Below are 6,000 nucleotides of genomic sequence, written 5' to 3'. Positions count from 1 at the left end.
AGGTGGTACTGGAGGATCAGCAGCTGGTCCACAGCAGTAGACCTTGCTGATGCACTTCTCAAGGCTACAGAGCTGCTCCTCCTTGCTCTCTGGTTGGTGGAGGTGTCACCTGCACCATGCGGAGCACCCTCCTCAATCTTCACGCTCTGGAATAGCTGACAAACCTGCTTCCAAGCCCAAGCCACATGTACCCCCTCTCCATGTGCCTGCACCACTGGCTCACTGTTGGGCCCATTTAATTTCCTTCCCCTTTTTTTCCAGTGGGCACTCAAGCTCTGGCCAGAAGATTCACCTGTGCCTTTTTCCTGCACCCCAGCTACTCCCACAGAAGTTAAAAGGGGCCCCTCTCCCAATTCCAGATCTCACCTCCCCAGCTCCCACTGCAATGCCAAGTCCTTCAGTCACACATAGGCAGGCTCTCAGAATGCCTCAAAGACCACAAACACCCAAATGAGAACAAGCAGAGGTTATTTATTCAGAGCTTGCTTTGGCAGGGAAGTCAGCCACTGTTATGCCCGTGTCAGAGACTCAGGGCAGGCAAGGAGTGGGAAGTCTTTATAGTGGAAAACAAGGAGCACTTCAGGTAGGCCCTGTTGACATGGGGAAACTGGAGGCAAACACTCCATTTGATTGGATGGAAACAATAATTGGCTTTCTCTGGTTGGTTCTGAGTTGGAAGCATTGGTGCAGACAGGGCAAACATTAGGGGAGCTTGCATTTGTTGATCAAATCCTGACCATTTTGTTCTGGTTGCTGCAGAGATTGTGGGTCTGTGTTCTATTTTTATGTAAGGTTTGGCCATGATCCCTTTGGATATTGTCTCCCACCAATCATCCCCTCTGCTTCCTTTGACCACCTTTCCAAGTGAAAGCTGTCATTGGGAATTTTTAGGAGGAACTGACCTTCCAGGGTGCTGGGGTTTAGCATTTTTCCTGAGAGAAACTGCCCCAAATGATAAGCCCCTGGTACATGCAGCCTGTGCCCAGCACTATGTCTTTTAGTCCTTCAGCTCTGTGATGCAGATGGGTAGCTGAGCTCTTTGATTTTTAAAATTGTGAAACTTGGGGTGCATGGGTGGCTCAGTCAGTTAAGCATCCAACTTCGATTCAGGTCATGATCTCATGGTTTGTGAGTTGGAGCCCTGTGTCAGGCTCTGTGCTGACAGCTCAGGGCCTGGAGCCTGCTTCAGATTCTGTATCTCCCTCTCTCTCTGCCCCTCCCCTGCTCTCTCTCTCTCTCTGTTAAATATAAATAAAAAACATTTAAACAAATTTTAAAAAATAAAATAAAATTGTGAATCTAGCCCACCTCCCTTAGTTCTACTGCAGTGCAGCCAGTGGTTACAGAAAACCAAATATTTTCTGTATATTCATCAAATTCTCATGAATAGTAACCAAAAGACAGTATATACAACATTCAAGGTTCTCCATTACACAGTGGATGAGGTAGGGTGTGGTGGATATTCTGTGGCCACAAACTTGGTATTAATCTAGTTTGGATATTGATGTATTCTTCAAATTCATTTTTGTTATGGCCTTTTTTCTGTGTCTGAATTATCACCAAGGTGTAGGGAAATACGTAATGTTCTGTTACCCAGAGCTTTGGAGCATCTTGCAAAATCTTCTATCAATGAAGAATAATGTTTTGTCTTCATCTTAACTCTCTCCCCACATCTAGTTAGCAGCAATTGAACAGTCAACTGGTGATTAATTGGATGCTATTTAGTTTGTTCTGTCAGCTGTTTATTAATCTGTAACTTCCTGTTAAGATGCAGGGTGTGCTTTTTAAAGAAACCTTACACAGCATAAGTTTTATTTTGGGACTGGCTGTACTGATATATAAAGAGGATCTGTGAGAGTTACTTCATCCTGTAAGCTATTTTCTTTCAGCAAGGTTTTGTGGGCACTCACCACATGGTTCAGTGCACTGTAGTGTATGAATGAATGAGATAGTCTCAGTTTCCAGAAGTTTACCATATACTCCAGGGAGACCAGTGTGATAAAGTGTGGTAAGTACAACCATAGATGTGCAAAGTATGGTGTGATGGGAAGGAGGAGCTAGAAAATTCTAGGGGAAGAAAGCAGTGAGAAAGTTTTTAAAGAAGAAGCTCTAAAAGGCAATCAAGGAAAGATTTTTAGCAAGGTGTCGCATTTTAGTGACACTGTAGAGAGATAGATTGGACAAGGAAGAACTTGAAACTAGAGAAATTATTTGAAGATTATTTAAGAGGCTATTGCAATGATTTAGGCAAGAGATGGTAAAAGCCTAACTGAAGACAGAAAGGGAGTATGGAGGAAAGATTTGAAAGAATGTTTACAGTGGAGTGGGACAGTGGGAAGTGAGGAAAAAAGAGTTGAGAGAAGGTTTTTGTTTTAGAGCACTTGGAAAATAGTACTGCCATTAAATGGAATGGAAAAGCAGGTGAGCTGGGTGAGGGTTATCAAAACAATGGGTTCACTTTTGGACCTGTTGAAATTTAGGTGCCATGTGGGGACATCATTCATTCATTGGAAATCCAAGTTTAAAGTCTGAGACAGAGGTCTGGACTGGAAATACAAGATGTGAGTGACATAACAATTTGGAAACATGATTCTATTAAAAACAGATTGTGTTTTCTGTTTATGGCACTGGACAACTGACTAGTACTTCAAAAATATAGTTTATTTTAAGATACAGTTTTCTATAGAAATGTAGGTAATAGAAATTCTAGATCATATTTTTTTTCTCTAATGGTGTCAGTTTTTATGTCAGGGATTGGGCATACATGAGTGGGGGAAGAGGGCAGTACAAACTGAATACAATCTGCAAATTGAACTTGGAGGTGTTAACATTGATATTAAAAGTGTTGCTTGCCTTTTCAGTATTAGAGATTTAAAAACACTCTGAAAAGTATGGAAAACTGTATACTTTCATTTAATCTTGGAACGCTGTAAAATGTTCTTTACCAACAGTGCTTTACTAGTTCTTGGGATTTGGAAAACTGAAGCTTCTCATCTTTTACTATCCAAAGTGGAATTTTCAGGAATACCTTTTTGTAAAATTGTCCTTTGTATCCAGGAATCTAACCTAACCCTAAACTTAACTCTAACCCTAAATTGTAGCCTTAACCCTAACTCTAGTCCCAAACCCAACCCCAAGTGTAACACTAATTCTAGCAGGAATCTACGTTTGTACACCTAGATCTATACCTCATCTTCAACTGAGCCCTTAACCCTAACACTAACCACCAACCTAACTGTAACCCCAACTGGGTACCTATTTCTTCTCACTAACCCTAACTATAACTTAGTGTTTTTAGGGATAATCCTCTTGGGGGAAATGTTCTTCATGTCTCTAGTAATTAGATAATCAAAACTGACAAATGAATTTCAGAGTAAATGAGTAATTTATAAGCAGATCATCACACCATCTTTAACAACATATCATTATTAGGTAACCTGAGCTTTCTGATAAAGATATCCAAAGATCTGGGTATTATTCCCAGATGTCTACAAGACATTCTTGCTTCTGTTCTCTGATTTCAGAATGTGTATTTTACATTCACCTAACAGTGACTGTGAAAGTTCAGTGAATATTTCTGAAAGGCAAGATCCAAATTAAGGGTACATTTTCACAGTCTTCACAAAGGTGTATACTAACCTTGCTCCCAGTCTTCTAGAACTCCCCAAAGTGTAAGACTGTCCTCCTCCAGATGACTTACAGAAAGCTGGGGCTCTTTCATTTATATCCAAATCCCAATGTGAACCATAGCTAGACCTTACCAGCTATAACTCCTCTCGATTAGACTAGCAGCATTAAGATGGTGCGCAGTGATACGCTCTGGGGATTATAGAAGTAATATAAGATACTGTATTGCATTCAGAGACTTTACAGCCAAGCTGAGGAAAAATGATTAACAAATATAAAATGATGAGAGAATATGACAACAGAACATAATTCAGTGCTATATTATTTGGTACAGACCTGGATACCAAAGTGTTTCAAAGTGTAGACAATACTTTCTCTTATCTATATAGCACTTGGCAGCTTACCAAAACTTTGTAACACACATTCAATCCTTCTTAGGATCCTGGGATGTTGATGGAGGGCAGGTATTAGTATAATTGTTCATATTTCTGTATGTAGAAATAGGCTCAGAGGAGTTAATTATGTCCCCTCAACTATTCCAGCAAAATCAGCAAAGCAGAGTTTTGAATGTAAGTTGGCCAACTTCAAATCCAATGGGAATGCAAGTTGGTCAGATCCAATGAGAAACTCATTCTATTTCATGGAGCAAATGAGACCTGAACTGGGCCTTGGGGGATTGAGTAAAATTTGAAGAGATGAAAGGAAACCAGAGTATTCTGAATAGGGTAAATACTATAAGGAGAAGGCAAGAAGCCAAGAATGGGAAAGTGAACAGAGAAGGGAATGGATGAGGTAAGATTGGTTGCAGGAATTGGGGCTTTGAGAACCAAGCAAAGGGTTTTATATTACATGTCGAGTTTCACTAAGAAGTCAATGAGCTAGATAATGGCATAAATATCCACCTGGTAAGTGTGCAGGTGTGCAGGCAAGAGTAGAACAGGGAGGTTCCTGAGGCAGGAAGGCCATTTAGGTGGCTTTGGGGTGTGGTTATAAGGGCCTGAATAGGGTAGCAACAGTTAGTATCAAATTAAAATAAATGGGTTAAAAAAAGACAATTCAAAATGATAGACTTAGTGTTTGAACTTGAGAGATGAAGACAGTGAAAAAAGTAAAGAAATTCCAAATTTCAAATAACTAGTTTTGTGACTTCAGGCAAGTCATATGATTTCTCTGGGCCCCTCATCTGAAGAAAATGTCATGGCAGGATGTGACAGCAACCCTCACATCACATGTGACTGAAACTTGTTATATATGTAGAACTATTGGATTAATCAGTTGCTTTAATAAAGAGGGAAAATTTTTAAGTGTCTAGAAAGATATTTTCAATAACATTATTTAAAATAATGAAAAATTGGGAAATATCTAAATGTTCTACAAAGGAGGAAGAAGCAAACAAATTATGACTATTATGTGGAAATGAAAATCACTTTTGAAAAACATAGAAACACAAATATTCAAAATATAAAGATAGGTAGAGAAAACAGGACACAATATTATCTGAACATTATTAAAAAATAAACATATTTTCTAAGGACTGGAACAAACCACTAAGAGTGATTTTCTGTGGCTGATGGTAATATGGCTGATTTGTATTATCACTTTTGTACTTTGTACTTTTCTGGATCTTCCAAATTTTGTACAATGAGGCTTTTTTCTTTTATACTAAGAAAAAGTATTAAGCAAAAAAGAAAAAGAAATGAGATCAGCTACTACTGTTTAAAATCTTTAGATGTGTTGTGTCCCTTGTAACTGTTTAAGAATAAAATATATAATAGGTACATCCTTCTCTATTTGACTTGGAAAATATCAGTGGAGTAGAGTAGATTTGGAGAAATGGCAGAGATGAAGAGGTGACCATAGGAAAAAGGGAATAGAGCTGAAGAAGATTGAAGTACTGCAAAAGCAGAGCAGAGATGTATGCCTTTACTGGAAGAAAATCAGAACACTTCTCTGCAAGGCAGTTTGACCTTTGGAAAATGCTTACAGCTCAGATAAATACAGAAGCAACTCCGGAAGTATGCAAGAATGCAGTATGTCACAACTACAAACAGTGTTGCATTGTACAAAGTTTTTCATTAGGTTTGATAACCTCAAGGAGACCTTTGCCAGGATTCTTCTTGGTTTTCCACTACGACTATAAAATGTTTTCATTGACTGTGCATTCAGGCATAGGTGGAAATGGACTATCCAGTGACATTATGAAACGTATGTTTTGAGAATTTTTAATGAACATTTGTGTAACTAAACAAAATATTTCTAGGAAAGGAAATAAGAACACAAATGTGGCCTTGAAGAATATAATTGAAAACCAGTAGAATAATTCTTAGAATCTTGATATTGACACTGATCCATGATAGTTCTTGGCTTTGTGCT

The 6,000-nt window shown here is 38.8% G+C and overlaps 1 protein-coding gene across 2 annotated transcripts in view; it reads left to right on the top strand.

Moving 5' to 3' along the window:
• The first annotated feature begins 1,863 nt into the window (after positions 1–1,863).
• The window catches only part of PSD3 (pleckstrin and Sec7 domain containing 3), a 780,457-nt gene continuing 776,320 nt past the window's right edge, over positions 1,864–6,000 (top strand). The window contains exons 1-2 of one of the 2 annotated variants that reach the window (XM_053216462.1): positions 1,871–2,008; positions 2,481–2,561. The gene's annotated coding sequence lies outside the window, so the exon portion shown is untranslated. Of the gene's footprint in view, positions 2,009–2,480; positions 2,562–6,000 lie in introns of both variants that reach the window. The other variant, XM_053216461.1, reaches the window with a different exon arrangement.

This window comes from Acinonyx jubatus, chromosome B1, assembly GCF_027475565.1.
Source record: "Acinonyx jubatus isolate Ajub_Pintada_27869175 chromosome B1, VMU_Ajub_asm_v1.0, whole genome shotgun sequence".
NCBI lineage: Eukaryota > Metazoa > Chordata > Mammalia > Carnivora > Felidae > Acinonyx > Acinonyx jubatus.
Note: the sequence above shows the minus strand (reverse complement) of the source record. Positions and strands in the feature narration are given on the sequence as shown.